Here is a 15,653-nt window from a genome sequence, read left to right as displayed (position 1 = left end):
TAAATGGAAAACATATTACCTGCAACACAACAGTAGCATAGTCACATTAGCTCGGGGATGGAAGCAGGAATGAACAACAAAGGGGGATGGACAGATGTAGAACTTGAATACAAAAAAGAGAAGTTGTACCTACTGAAGCAGCACTACCAACAAAGAACTAGCGACACAGGAATAGCTAAAATGATATCAGGAAGTTGTGATGTAGATGACCATTTATCTGCTTACCTGTGAATGCAATACACCCCATCACATGTATGCTCCTACTGAACACACAGGAGAATGTGATTATGTAAATGCATGCCCACATTCAGTGTAGTCAGTCAGTCATTCCCAAGCCCCCCACTTTATATCGTATTTCCTGTGCATCGCTGTTAGTCCAGCAAAGTAATAATGTGGACCATAGATAGGGCTGAGCAACGAGATTCATACGTAGGGGGTGTAAATGTATGGCATATGTAAAGGTACCATGCACACTGACTGACCTGTGTGCTATCACACAAAGGGGATTCTAAAGTGAGTCATAGAAAAGTCTGTTTACCAATACATGTCTATTCAGTGAAAAAGAAAATGGTGTAGAGAGAGTTAAGGTAATCCGATTATACACAACAACATCCCTGAAACTACGCAATCACATTTCGAGCAAGTCCACATTATCTATTTGTCCCCTTTTGTGCAGAGTATGACCACAATGATGATATCACTGATGACATCACTAATTACATCATACAGCTGCCACTTATAATGACAGGATTCTTCAAGCTAAGTCTAGTTCCAAAGAATTATTTGCAATTCCTAATGAATTTAAGAGCAAACCTTGTATAGTGCCTGATCCAGTAAAGAATGATGACTGGTGTCAATCCATTCATAATGCTTTCATCAAAAAGGTTTTTTCTTACCATCATTCAATTCACCTTTCGAGGAGCTCTCTTGATCTTACTAAAGAAACGCATGTGGTTTCCTGTGAATCAGTTTCTTCTATTATTTTTGAGTTGCACATTTTTTTGTTCTCCCCTTGTACTGAGACTGTCATCTTTGAGATGGTCTCCAATGTGAAACCTACTTCTTGTCGGGAGGATGTTTTCCCATCCAACCTCTTCATTAGGTGCACTGACGTACTCTGTCCTTGGGTCACCAAATGTGTTAACTTCTCATTCACAGAGGGATCTGTCCAATTATTTCTTAAAGAGGTGTGGATTACACTCTTTTGAAGAAGGAGAATATTGACCCCTTAGCGACTGATAATTATCGCCCCATTACGAACGTCCCATTTCTCCTTAAGATCTTGGATAAGTTGGCTTATACACAATTCCAGGGATTTCTGGAGCACAATGTCATTCTGGGGACTCAAAAGTCTGGTTTTAGAGCCTGACATGGCACAGAGATTGCATACTTGATCTTATGGCCAATCTACTTCACATTGTGTATCAGGTTAAACATGCAATTTTGATGCTTTTAGATCTTTCTTCCGCCTTTGATCTTGTTGATCATGCAATATTGGTGGAACGATTACAATTTTTAGTTGGCTATCCAGCCTGGCTCCTAATGGATCTCTTTCTTTTTGGGGCCACAACTTGCCAGAGTTGTTAGCGCAGATGCCCACTCCAGCCCCAACCCCATTACTTGCTGAGTGCCCCAGGGGTCATGCATCTCACTGTCTTTTTTTTAATGTCTATATCATTCCTCTTCTGAGCTTGTTGGATGACCTGGGAGTCCAGTATACTAATTATGCTGATGACACTCAAGTCTTCATGAAACTCTCTGGACATTACCCTACAGATCTTGTTAATCATAACAAGATCTACACGGCAATCCATGAATCGGTGGATATTAATTCCTGGCATTAAACACACAACAAACGAAACTCCTTATTGTGGCCACTGCTTCAAAACTCAAAACCTTATCCATGGAGTAGGAGAGCTTTACCATTCTCAATGCAGTTATTCCCATGGCAAATAAAGTGAAAACTCTCGGCGTTACTCTTGACACTGAGTTAATAATGAAGCAGCATGCTGCAAAAGTCCGGAGCTCATGTGCTCTTGTTAATAAACTACTTGGTAATATCCAACCTTTTGTGTCCTATGAGAACATTGCCATTCTTGCCACTGCCCTAATAAATTCTCACTTGGTTTATTGTAAAAGCGTCTTGAGTTGCTGTTCTCAGACGTTTCTGTCTTCTCTCCAGGTTACTCAAAATAATGCAGTCCGTGCCATTATTGGTAAGGCTAAATGTGCCCATGTTACAGTGGCAAGACAGGATTTACACTGGCTTCCCATTAAGCACAGATGTGCTAGGCCTGATTGCCTGGAATTTACTTCCAACAACCCTTAGAACTATCGACACGACTAAGGATTTCAAAAAAGGAAAGAAGACACTGATTTTTAATATTCCACCTGATTAAAGCCCAGCCTCATCCTCCAGTTTGATATTAAAGATTCATTGTACTCTGATTAGCTTTTTCTGTTTCAATCTGTTTGTTTTGTTTTGATTTGTGTGCGCCCTGAGGCCTGTGGGCATTTGGCACAATATATAAGAATTCTAATAAATAAATAAATAAACAAATAAAAAATACATGACTTCAGCGACGAGATCAATAATTATATTAAATGTGACATTACTGGTTAAATAAGTCAGAATATTTTTGTTGACCTCTTTGATACATATTTTATTACACTTTACAATAATTACAACATGAGATGGAAGAATACACTGATACAGAAGTGTGATAAGATTACATGTGGTGAATTAATTTTTAATACTTATCGACTTATAAACTTTAAAATAAAAATATATAATGTTATGCAAATTGTTTGAATGCCATGTATTAGTAAAACAATTTCAATACTTCATTGCAGGGAACGTGCCTGATTCTGGTAAGTCTATTTCATGTATTTCAAACAAAATATAATAAGTATATGAGTGTAATAAAAAATAAATAGAATTAGAACCATGTTTAATAGTAAGTGTTATGCATATAGTCAATGTTCACATTTAAAGGCACAATTCTCCTCACTGTAATAACATTACATGAACACATTATTTTCTAAATGGCAAGTTTTATGAAACAAATAATGACATACAAAGGAAAGTACATACCTGCGTGCCTTCTGATAATATAAAATCTAAGAATTCAAAGTTTGGTTAATATGGATAAAAAACAGTTACTTATGCTACATAATGGCATACCATGTTTTACATTTCAAGAAACAAGGACAGAATAGATTGCACTGCCTAAGTATGAAATATGTACACATATGTTATGTTAAAATAACAGATTTGTCATACTTCAAAATGTAATTAGTCAAACCAGTGACATCAGTGATGCCATGCATGATGTAATTGTGACACCATCACTGATGTCATCAGTGATGTTATGCATGATTTAATTAGTGATATCACCAGTGATGTCATCATTGTTGTCAAATGCTGTGCAACAGGGGGTGGAAAATTAAATAAGGTAAACTTGCTCAAAATACATTGCTGCATTTCAGGTTTTTGCATTAAATCTGATCCCCTAAACTCTCTCCTATTGAAGGTGTTTTACTGAATATCAAGGGTTGTGTTATACTATTGTTTCTTCGGGGCCCACTAGCCATAGCCTTTGCCTTGCCCAGTATACATGTTGCACTAAAAGGTTTCTTTGGGGACCACTAGTCATGGCCATTGTACACGGCCTTCGGCCATGACCACTGTACATGTTGCATCAATAGGTTTCTTTGGGGCCCACTAGCCATGGCCCTCAGCCATGGCCATTGTCCATGACCTTTGGCTGTCGCCACTCTACATGTTGCACCAATAGGTTTCTTCAGGCCCACTAGCCATGGCCTTTGGCCATGGCCACTGTACATGTTACACAAATATGTTTCTTCTTGTGGGATGTATTTACCCATGCATCCGAGCCCTACCTCAAAACTGTGCAGTACTGACATGAAAACATCATGATGGCCAGAGCTTCCCAGAAAATGCACAGGGAAATGCAGGAAGAATAGGCTGCCACCCATTTTTGCCGATGTTATGGGCACAGAAGGACACTGCCTAAAACCACCATTGGACTACCCGCACAGTAGTCTGAAACCATTGGGAATGGCAATGCTGATTGCCAAATGCAACCTAGAATTGTGGGGAATTCATTCTTAAATCCCAAAAATGGGTGCAGTACCAGTACTCACCACTATCCAAAAGCCGGCGTTTTAAAACCACCCTGTGTTCCTCTGAAGGCAAGCCAAAGTGTCTATTTTAAACATTGCAACATGTGCAAAATATTCACTGAACAACAGCAGACATTTGGCAGAATGAGGTTTTGTGTGCTTACAAAATCTGGGAAATGAAGAGCCCAAAACAGTGCTTATAACAAAACTGCTATGGAGTCAGCAGTTTAAGTTGCACTGGATTTAAAGACACTAAAATCGAAAATGTTTAGATTAAATGAGTGACCTATGTTTGGTGTCACATGCCTTTGTAACTGTTGAAATGTCATAGTTTTGCACTTAGAATCAGCATTCTAGCTGCATATGTAAAAATGTTTAGTTTTATTTGAATGCAGGAACTGGGGAACAAAAAGTGACATTTTATCTGAAACCTGGCTTAAGGAACTGAATTCTGCCTGGCAACTACCCCCATCAGGAGTGAAACTTGAGTCACAGCTGTGTTCCCAGGCCTAGCTGCCCTTTTGCTGCTCACACTAAGGATATGCCATCTATCTGATAATTGAATTACCTGTGCTCTGCAGGAAAGTGAACAAAGCCCTGTCCTGGCTCAGGCAAAGGTTTTATTGGCAGGAGTCGTAAATGGTCGTAAAAAGTGGCTTCCTCCTGAGGAAAGGGGAGGGGCACTGCCTGTGAGAGCAAGCTGGCTTGGCAGAACTGGAAAAACCAGTATTTCTACCTTGTGCTGAGAGGAAACCACACCCCTTTGGAGCCAGAACATAACTCTAAAAAGATGAATAACTCATAGAGCGGACATGTGAAAATTTTATAAATGATACCATAATTCTTGTGATTTTTCTGCCCACAGTTTAAGAGGTTTTTAGAACCGGTGGTATGTTCAGGGGGGTGTTAGCGGAAAAGTGGATATTACTCTAAATGTATGCATGTTAAAAGTCTGAAACTTCATCAGTTAATGTCCATACTCCCTGCGCACATGTAGGTAAAGTTGGGTCAATGTCAGAAATTGAAAAATCAGTTAAAAAGTCAATTATGTGCCATTTCTGAATGCAAGCTCTTAGAAACAGCAGATTTGGACAGAGACATGGCTAAATTCAGCCACACCATGTATATGTAATTTCAAGCAACTGTGTAACTGTGAAATATGTCTTTTATTATCAAATATAGAATGTGTGCAATCTGACAGAGGAGTGTCCTATCTGCAAGCCATAAAATGACATCCCTCTGACTCACAGTTCATTCCCCAATCAAATGATAAATGGAAGTTTGACCAATTAGAAGCTGAGAGAGAGGTAGGGTCAGTGATGCTAGAACACACCCACATTCTAAACACATAAAAGCAGACAGACAGGACAGATAGGGACCTTCAATTCCATCTGCAGCTGGAAGCTCTGCCGGAAAAATCCATACTTACCTCCATCAACCTCCAGAAAGCCAAACTAGAGACTTCAATCTATCCAGAACTAAGAGACCAGACCAGAGAGAAAGCAGTGCTGTACCCAGAGAGACCCAGACCAGCAGAGAGAGCTGACCCAGATCACTGTGAAGTGCAGAGGCCAGACCAGACCAGACCAGAGTCCAGTTTAAACCCTGACCAGATCCGTGACGAGGCCCATTTAATTCAAGAATATAGTGTGAGTACCCAGCAGAACTGTGTAGAACCAATCTCTTAGTTTAAATTCATCTAATTCAATCTATTTAACCTAAGTAGAACTGCCTGATAGATCCAAATCTGTCACCTGTCATTCTAGCTGCAAAATTTGTCACTTGTCATTTTGAGCTTTTAAAATTTGCAAAACCAAAAATGACCTCTATTAAATCGGTCATAACTCTGTAACCGTTTGGGCTAGAGACTTGCAGTAACTTTTATCTGAAAGCTTAGAATCGTGGCTTTCCTATGAACCTAGAACCGCATTCCTACCCCTTATAGTTTTACCGCAATCGCGGAACACGCATTCGCGAATTTTACCGCGATTTGCAAATTTCTTCACATGTAAAAACTGCTGCTGCTTGCCTTCCATTTGCCAGAAATTCGTTTAACCTGCTAACTATCCCTGCATCATTGCTAGTGTGAGCCTGGACTAATATTAACTAGATACCACTCACCCTGAACCTCTGAAAGGGAATTAAAAGCATTTCCAGCATATTTCTCATCCATTGCTAGCACATATCAAAGCATTTTGCCTGTGTTTTCAAAACTCCTATCTGTTTTCTGTAGTGTAAGCTTGCTGGGGTGAACTGATTTACATTGATTGCATTTCTGAGAACTGTGTGTTTTCCTTCCATTTCCTTGCCTTGCATCAAGGGGGGGAGGGGATTGCCAGAGAAAAGTGATTACATTGTTTGGTTGAAATCATATTGAGTATTTTCTGTACTGCATTCATTGAATAGTGCATCCACCTGAGCTTACATAAAGCATCCTCTACCACATTATACTTCTGTACCTATTTACCACTGTGCTACCTTATCCATTTCATGTCAACTCCTTATTGATTATAGAGAAGCGTGTTAGTGCCAGATTCTCCGTTGTTAATCTTTATCATATCAGATTAAGTGTGATATTCAATCATTAATTTATTATAAGGTGTGACATATATATATATATCTATTGTTTAAATTATCAAATAAACCTTTTAACTTGCAAAACAGAACTACTTCTTGGCTCAGTGGGGTCAGGGGGATTCCAAGAGAGGGGTGTTATATAGGGGTAGTCATCCAGAACGCATGAACTGGACATAAAGATATATCAATAAGGGTTTTCATTCAGTATTCTAGACTAGGCGTTAACTTAGCTGTAGTGCTGAATTGAATCCTCTTACAAATTGGGGGCTCGAGCCGGACGTTTGGGTTAGAATACCACTTGTGCAGCTTAATACAGTGTGCCAGCTGACCAGATACACATATCCGGTCTGATCACCACGCTGTGTTACGCTGTAAAGCATTCCTCAAAAGGGACATTCCAAGAAAAGTTCTGTTCTGCAAAAATAAAATACTAACTTCTGTAAGTCAGGACAGAGACCAATCTCTAGAATGACGACCTTGGTAGATATGAAAATAGCCAGAGAGCACTTCTTACATAAATTATTTGTGAGAGGTGAATGGGCTGAGCAGGGCCAGGATGCCTGGTTGCAGGCCATCACGCGACAGGTCACTGAAACAGGGTCAGACCTATGGAGAGATCAGGGTCCATTACATGTGGCCCTGAGTGAACTATATATGGCTCCTAAGGCCAAAGATGAACACGACAAGATTGCCAGGATAGCAGCATACCTGTACCTATATATGGGAGACATGCAGGATAGATGTGCTGAAAGCCAAAATCTGGCAAATAGGCAACAGATGGTATTAGAGAAGGTCCAATCTGACCTGGTCTCTTCTGAGCAGAGGCTGCAGAGGAGCCAGGAGTCAGAAGATGATAGTAGGCAGCACATCATTAAAATAAAGAAGGATATGGATGTGCTGCAACAGGAAAAGGTAGAACAGGATACCAGATTTCTGGCCTTGCAGAAGGAATACCAAGAAGATTTGGACTCCCTACTGCAAAACCAGAAAAAGCTGGAGCAACAACTGGACTTCAACAGGGTATGTGCTGAGCAGGTAGTCACCCTGCAAGGCCACCTAGATAGAGTGAAGGCAGAGAGCAACAAACTAATTCTGAAAGACCTGGATACCCAGGCAGAGTTTGATCAGGAGCGCCAGAATGCTGGTGCCTTCCAAAGGCAAAGGGACGACCTGGCGGCACAGATGCAGGCTCTTAGTCAGGAAAGGGATACCTTAGGCCAGGAAGTCTGCCATTTAAAAAGAAAAATGGAAGAAAATCACCTGGCCCACCAGGGACTGGGTGATCTCCAAAAAGAAAACCAGAACTTGGTAGAGCACACCAGAAGGGTGGAAGATGCTCTAGCAAGAAAGGAGCAGGCCAATAGGGACATTGCCCAGGAGGTAAACCTCCTGCAGCAAAGACTGGCCCAGTTCTCCAGGACCAACCAGGAAGCACAGAGGGAGAATGAGGCCCTCTGTCAACACAATGATAGGCTCCAGCAACAGGTAGCGATGCAGGAGAAACTGATAGAGTCGAGTAAGGCCTTAACAGAGGAACTGAAAGCACAAATGCAGGCTCTTGCATTACAACAGGGAGCAGGGGCGGATAGAGATGAGGTCCGCTGGGAAAGAGAGACTCCTGACCATAACCGCAGGAGCCCTAACACCAGGGGCCTTCATCTCCCCCAGTCCCTGGACTCTACCACCCCCATGTCCCCTGGCGCACATGAGCACAGGGCCACAGGGATGGCAGATTACTATCCAGCTAAGAGTATGGGGCTCATAGGCCAGTACCACTCAGGAATGGAGGGGTGGGCATCCGGGTATGGGCACCCAAGTACAGTACAGTTCAGTGGGGAACCCCAGGAGAGTAGGCCCATTAAGGGCATCCTGAAAACCTCTGCCCAGTTAGGTCAGTGGAGGGGGTACCCATCAAATCCTGGCAGCAAGAAGGAATCTGAAGACTCCTCTGAACTGCGCAGGACACAGGAGACCAGGTCCCCACATTCTGCCAGCCATTCCCAGGCTCGCAGAATCCGGGAAAACCTGGAAGAACAGACGGGAACCTCTGGGAGCAGTGCCTCTGAGTCCGAGGACGAATGGACAAGGGTTACCCGAACCAAAAAGGCCAATAAGGCAAAAAGGGCCTTGCTTAAGGACCCCTTAAAGCAGATTAAGACGATCAGGAGCGTCATCACGCCTTACCATAAGAACGCTAAGTATTCTGTTTGGGAGCACTTAGAGTTGTTTGAACAAATGATGGAGACTTTCCATTTGAAGGACAGCCAAAGCTGTATACAATATGTAAAGTGGACCTTCTCCCCGGAATACTCCAGTTTCTTTGCGGGGCTGGAGGACCAAAATCATTTAAGATGGTCCACCTATAAGGCGGCCATCTTGAAACATTTTTCTGTTCACAGAAATCCTCAAGAGGCTCGCAAGGCAGCCTACAATTTGCAATGTGGGGAGGATCAGGCCCCACAAGAATTTGTGCAGGAGTTAAAGCGGGCTTTTGCACAGACCACAAGAAGGGTGCGCACGGATAGCAGGGAATTTATTAATACGTTTTTCCATGCCTTGCCCAAATATATCATGACCCAGCTCGTGAGGGATTTTCACGAGAAAAGATCTTTAGACTGGGTCATTGAACAGGCTACCCGGATCTATGAGGTGCAGAAACCGATAGATAGCAAAAGTAATGCTCAGAAAAACCCCAAAGCCAACAGCACCCCTGCTGCTGCCAAGGTGGCAGAGGTAAAGGTCACCCCCGTTTTAGAGTTGGAGATGGGGGGGCCTAAAAACCTACCTGCACCTAATAATGCTAGGCCCAGAAGGTCCTCGGGCCAGTCACAGACAGGGAGCCAGGGAGGCAGCCCCACAAATGGGGTCCCTCGCTCTCCTGATTATGTAAGTCCCCGTTACAAGGGAAACAGACCCATCCTGGGTTATGTGTGGACTCCTCCAGCCCAAGGGGGGGGATCCAGCCAAGCACCTAACCCAGGGAACTTCCCTCCTAACTTCCCACCGGAGGGCAGAAACTCTCCAAATCCTGGGCAGAACTTTTTCCCCAGGTATCCACCCAAATTTCAGCCCCAAAACCATCCATCCTTCTTTCCCCAATTCCCTGAGCCCAGACCACTGAATCCGGGAGAGGGGAGGCCAAGGGTGGAGGGGTACCCAAATCTTCCCAACCCGGGGTATTACCAGAGGAGGGATAGCTACCCTTCCCGGGATCAGCCCAGGGGAGAAAACAGGGCCCTGTATCAGCCTGAGCGGGTTTCCCAGTTAGAGCGCCAGGTTCAAAACATGGCGCGGGATATGGGTCACATACTGAGGGCTCAGCAGAACCCTCAGACCGGCATGCCGGCGCAGAACGCACCCAACTCTGGACCTGGTGCCCCAGAACAATGACGGGGGCAGCACCCCGATAACTCACCGGTTCCCAGGGAGGAGGCACAAAGGGAAGGGGGGTGTAAAGCCTTGGAGGAAGCTTCCTTCCTCACTTGTAAACAGCCCCTGGAAACCCAGGAACCGGAAACGAAATCTCTTGCCCCTGAAAGTCTGCCTCCTAAGGAGCAGAGGGGGGGTGGGAGAAACAAAAGACCCAAACAGACTCAGTTTGAGGAGGAGGTACAGATCTTCCAATTTGAGGGAGAGGGATCCTCAGAGGATCCTGAGAAAAGGATCTTCTCCTTCAGAGAGGGGGGAATTCCTCCCAAAGAAAAATGGGTCCCTAGGAATGCAAATCCAGACTGGGGAGATGTGGAGACTGAGCTACCGCCGCCCACCATCTCATCCCATAACCGACAGAAAGAAAATCCCCGGGTTCAAACCCATACTGGGGACTGCCTCCAAAAAGGGGGGGGCGGCCCAGAACTGGAACCAGGGGAACCCACAATGGCTCTGATCTCCAGTTGCCAAATTTTTCTTTCAGATTCCCAAGACTCTCCACAGAATTCTGCCCAAATCTCTTCGCTAGCGATGTCCAAAACCAGAAAATTAGCCCACCAGTTGTCCAAAAATGTACATTATCTGTGCCCCCTTGAGGAGAAGGAGGGAAGATATTATGCCCCGGTACAAGTACAGGGGCAGGGTACAATCTTGGCACTGGTGGACACTGGATCTCAAGCTACCCTTCTGTCCAGAAGGGCCTTTGATGAACTGAATGCAGGAAGGGGAGAGAATTACCAAATTCCTCTCACCTCTCTTCCTGGACAACTGCAGAACTTTGACGGGAAGGAAATTCCCGTTGAGGGGACTGCAGACTTGGACATTAAAATTGGGCGACACAAATTGAAACACCCGGTCATAGTTGTGACCCCCGAGGGCACCCCTTGTTTACTAGGGAATGACCTCCTGAGAAGGTTGTCACCCCTAATAGATTGTGTAAACAAGGTCCTCTGGACCCAGACTAGCCGACCAATAAAATTAAAACAGAGTGTCAACCATGTTAGTTTAAACGGCACCTGCCACATGGTTGAACAAAAATCTGACCAAGTAGAATTTCACTTCCAGAACAACCAAATTCCAGACGTGACAGTCATAGCAGTAGGACAACAGACCGGTGATGGGGGGTCCTCTCTATTTCTGAAAATCAACCTTCCTTCCAGTCTAAAGTGGTATTCCACGCTGGAAGGAAACACTTTGAAATTCTATACCAATCCACAATCTGAAACTCCCACTCCTATAGTCCAGAAAGATGTGAAATCAGCTCAAAGCCTGGCTGATATTCAGCAAATTGGAGAGCAGTTGTTCATCCCTGTTCAGTTAAATGATGGGAAGGACTCTGTTCTCGCTCGAGTGTGTGTGAACAACGGTAAGAGCTTCATCAGCGAAGCCATGTTTCGCCAACTTCCAAAAGATCCAGCCATTCCCACCTTCAAACTGATAGACAAATGGGAAATGGACCTGGAAGCACCCAATTCAAAACATCTCCTGCCAAGCAGGTGTATGCTCAAAATCTCCATTGGCAACAAGAGCATAGTCCATAATTGTTGGGTCGTGCGAGACGTCACTGCCGCCTTTTACTTAGGCAGTGACATTCTCAATCGCTTTGCCATTAGTTTGGACCTAATAAACTTCAAAGCTTGGTCCCGATTAGCGGATAATCCCATGGGCTTTGATGATCCAGAAAAAGCATTTAGGTCAGCTCAATTGCTACCTTATGCAGTTGAAATTCAGGTTAAAGAGGAAGTCACCATCCCAGAAAGGACCCGACAATTCTCCCTGGAAGTGAAAGTTAAAAGGGGACAAGAGTTGAAAAACCCTGATGCTTACATACATCTAAATGCTTCTTTCCAACAGCAAGGGTTGGGGGTAAACCCAACTCCATTAGTCAACATAGAACATGACACCATTCTAATAGAGGTGGATAACAGCGACTTAAAGAGTATTACTCTAGCCGCAGGCACCATTATTGGAATGGCGGTTGATGACCGACATTTCTCCATTGATCTTGTAAATGAACTGTTAGGACCAATCCCCAAGGACTGTGTTGACAGTGACAGTGAGGACAATACAACACCAGACAGGATTTTCACCCGGCATGGGGGGAACTTCCTGGTGTACACTTCCTGCCCCTATGGTAAGGAAGATGTGACGTGTGACTTCAGGAGGGATGAGGTGATTTTCCAGGTACATGAGGGCTGCCTTTCCCACCTGAAGCCTCTGGTCCAAATCAGCACTCTGACCAGGGACTTCTCCACCCAGCTGGAGGAGGCCGCGGAAATAGCCAAACCAGAAGTCTTTCCAGGCTTCAGGCAGATGGTGGAAGAGAGAGTCAACCTAGCTGATGCCTGTGTGACTCTGGAACAAAAGCAAAAGTTGAAACAAGTTTTCTTGGATTTCCAAGATCTCTTTGCGGTAGACTCATATGACTGTGGTCGCACTGACATCCACACAACAACAATCCCCACGGACCCTGGCATGACTCCTGTGTTTGTGAAGCAATATCGCTTGCCTCTCGCATCAATGGAGTCCCTTACTGAAATAATTAAGAACCTTGAGTCCCGGGGAATAATCCGTCCAGTCCACAGCACCTTCAATAATCCGGTGCTGGGAATATTGAAGCCAAACGGCCAGTGGAGACTCTGTGCCGACCTCAGGGAGCTCAACAAACGGGTCCATACTTCCCGATGGCCTCTGCCCTACATTGACCAAGGGCTGGCCCAGATCCAGGGGTCACAGGTATTCACTGCAATAGACCTGACCAATGGATACTGGACTGTGCCTGTCAGTAGGGAGGACCAATACAAGCTGGCTTTTACCTTTGGGGGCCAGCAGTACACCTGGACCCGGACTCCCTTCGGATACCTCAACTCCGGCAATGAATTCAACATTTTTCTACACAAGGCCATGCCCGACTTGGGTGCAAGGGGTAACCTGGCTTATGTAGATGATGTCCTCATCAAAAGTTCATCTGTGGAGGAACACATAGCGGAGATCCGTTATGTTCTGACACAGTTGAGGGCCGCCGGAGCAAAACTTTCCTTTCAGAAAGCACAGTGGTGTAGAACCCGTGTTAATTTCTTGGGGCATGAGATTACTCCTCAGGGCCTCTGTCCCCAGGAAAAGAAAGTGGAAGCACTTCAAAAACTGAAAGACCCCACAACTCTGTGGGAACTAAGGAGCCTCCTTGGACTGACTAATTACAGCAGAAAGTTCATTGAGGGCTACGCAGAGATCACCAGACCCCTGATTCATCTCCTGAAGGGGGGGGTCAAGTGGGAATGGGGTCCAGAACAAGCCGAGGCGGTAAAACAACTCAAAAGAAGCCTCTCACAAGCGCCTTGCCTAGCTTACCCTGTCAGAAACAAGGAGTTCTTCCTGGAGACGGGGTTCTCTGATACGTGCTTGACGGCAGTATTATACCAAAAGCATGACAAGGTCAATAAAGTAATCTCCTATGCGAGCAAAACTTTATCCTCTGTGGAGGAAAAATTCAACGATTGTGAGAAGGCACTCCTGGCAACGGTGTGGGCATTGAAGAATTACCGCCCGTTTATCCAGGGGGAACACATCATAGTGGAGACTCCACACCAGCCTCTGCAATATCTCCAAAGTGACAGAATCCGGGCCGGAAATGTGAGTAATTCCCGAATTACTTCCTGGATTCTGTCAATGCAAGGCTTTCCTGTGGAGGTCAGATATGGCCAAAACAAGAAGAGTCCCCTCGCGCAAGGTCTGGCTGACTTGCATGATTGTGCCAGAGAAAACTGTCTCGAGGACGAAAGTCTGAAAATCAAGGACAACATGGAGGCATACCTTAATTCCCCACACAAAGTCTTTGAAGAAGACAAGTGTGAGGGAATGCCCACTGTGTATGTGGATGGATGCTCTTACCATGTTGACAACAACGGGGAGAAAGAACTGGTGGCCGGCGTAGGGAATGCATGGGTGAATGAGTCCCCAGAACCCTCCGCTGGATACAAAATTGGTCCCCGAAGTAGTCAGGTGGCAGAATTGATGGCTGTGCATCAGGCCATCCTCACTGCTGTCCAGCATCAACTCCACGAACTGGTCATAATCACAGATTCGGATTATGTACGGAACGGGTTCGTGGAGCACCTGGTTAATTGGAAAACCAGAGGCATGTTATGTGCTAACAACAAACCCTTGAAACATGGGAAGTTGATCCAAAACATTGATGATCTGGTCACATCGAATGGGATGACCATCTACTGGAAAAAGATCAAGGGTCATTCCAAAGTAGAGGGACCAGACAAAACTGGAAATGACTTAGCTGATCAGCTGGCCAAAACCGGGGCCATCCAAGGGGATCTAATTGAGATTGAGTCCCTGTTGGGGGAAATCCAGGTCACTGCTATCACTAGGTCCCAGACAAATGCTCACAACGACCTTTCAATTGCACAATGGAGTAAGGAGACCCCTGATGATGATTTGATTACTGCTCAGAAGGGGGATCCAATTATTGGTAAATTTTACCAGCACCTTGAGGACCCTGAGAACTTTCCCCTGACGGATACCGATTACATTGGGAAAGAGGACCTAAGAGTGTTGATGAAATGTCCAAAAATGTTCCGGATTCAAGACGGTTTGCTGGTAAGGAAATCCAAAGCTGGCCACGATCAGTGGGTGGTTCCTACCTCATTCCGAAGCCTGATGTTAAGTCACGCCCATGATGCGGCCACCGCCGGTCATAGGGGGTTTCACACAACATTGGAAATCTTAAGAGAGGTTGCATACTGGCCACACATGGGGCAGGACCTCGACCAATACTTGAAGGGGTGTCTTGTGTGTGCACAATTTCAGCCATCATCCCTCACGCACCGTGCGCCTCTCCAAAAGAGGGGGATGACACTGCCATGGTCAGATTTACAAATCGACTTTGTAGGCCCTGTGATTCGCTCGGCTAGGGGGAATAAGTACATGTTGACTGTGACATGCTTGTTTACCAAGTGGGTGGAATGTCTCCCAGCCCCAAATTGCAAGGCAGAAACTGCAGCTGCCTTGATGATTAACCACATCTTTTCCAGTTTTGGTCTACCTCAAAGGATTGAGTCAGACAGAGGTAGCCACTTCACCAGTGAAGTAATGACAAAGATGTGGGAGATACTGGGGGCCAAAAGGAAGTTGCATATTGCTTATCGGCCAGCTTCTTCTGGGGCAGTAGAGAGATATAACCGGACAATTGTGAGCATATTAAAGAAGTTTGTGGCAGATTCTGGGCCAAGTTGGGATATCCGATTACCTCTGGTCCTAATGGCCATCAGATCTACCCCTTCATCTGCAACCAAAATGTCACCATTTGAGTTGATGACTGGGCGCAAGATGGTGCTTCCTCAGCATTTGCTCTACAGGACCCAAGAGCAGACACTGATAAATGCCTCCACTACTCATGAGTATGTAGAGAATTTAAGGAAACACCTCCAACATGCTTTTGCTTATGCTCAGCGGAATCTAGAAAGATCAGCTGATAGCATGAAGACCCA

Source organism: Ambystoma mexicanum, chromosome 10, assembly GCF_040938575.1.
Source record: "Ambystoma mexicanum isolate Mex_15411 chromosome 10, UKY_AmexF1_1, whole genome shotgun sequence".
In the NCBI taxonomy this organism is placed as follows: Eukaryota; Metazoa; Chordata; class Amphibia; order Caudata; family Ambystomatidae; genus Ambystoma; species Ambystoma mexicanum.
Note: the sequence above shows the minus strand (reverse complement) of the source record.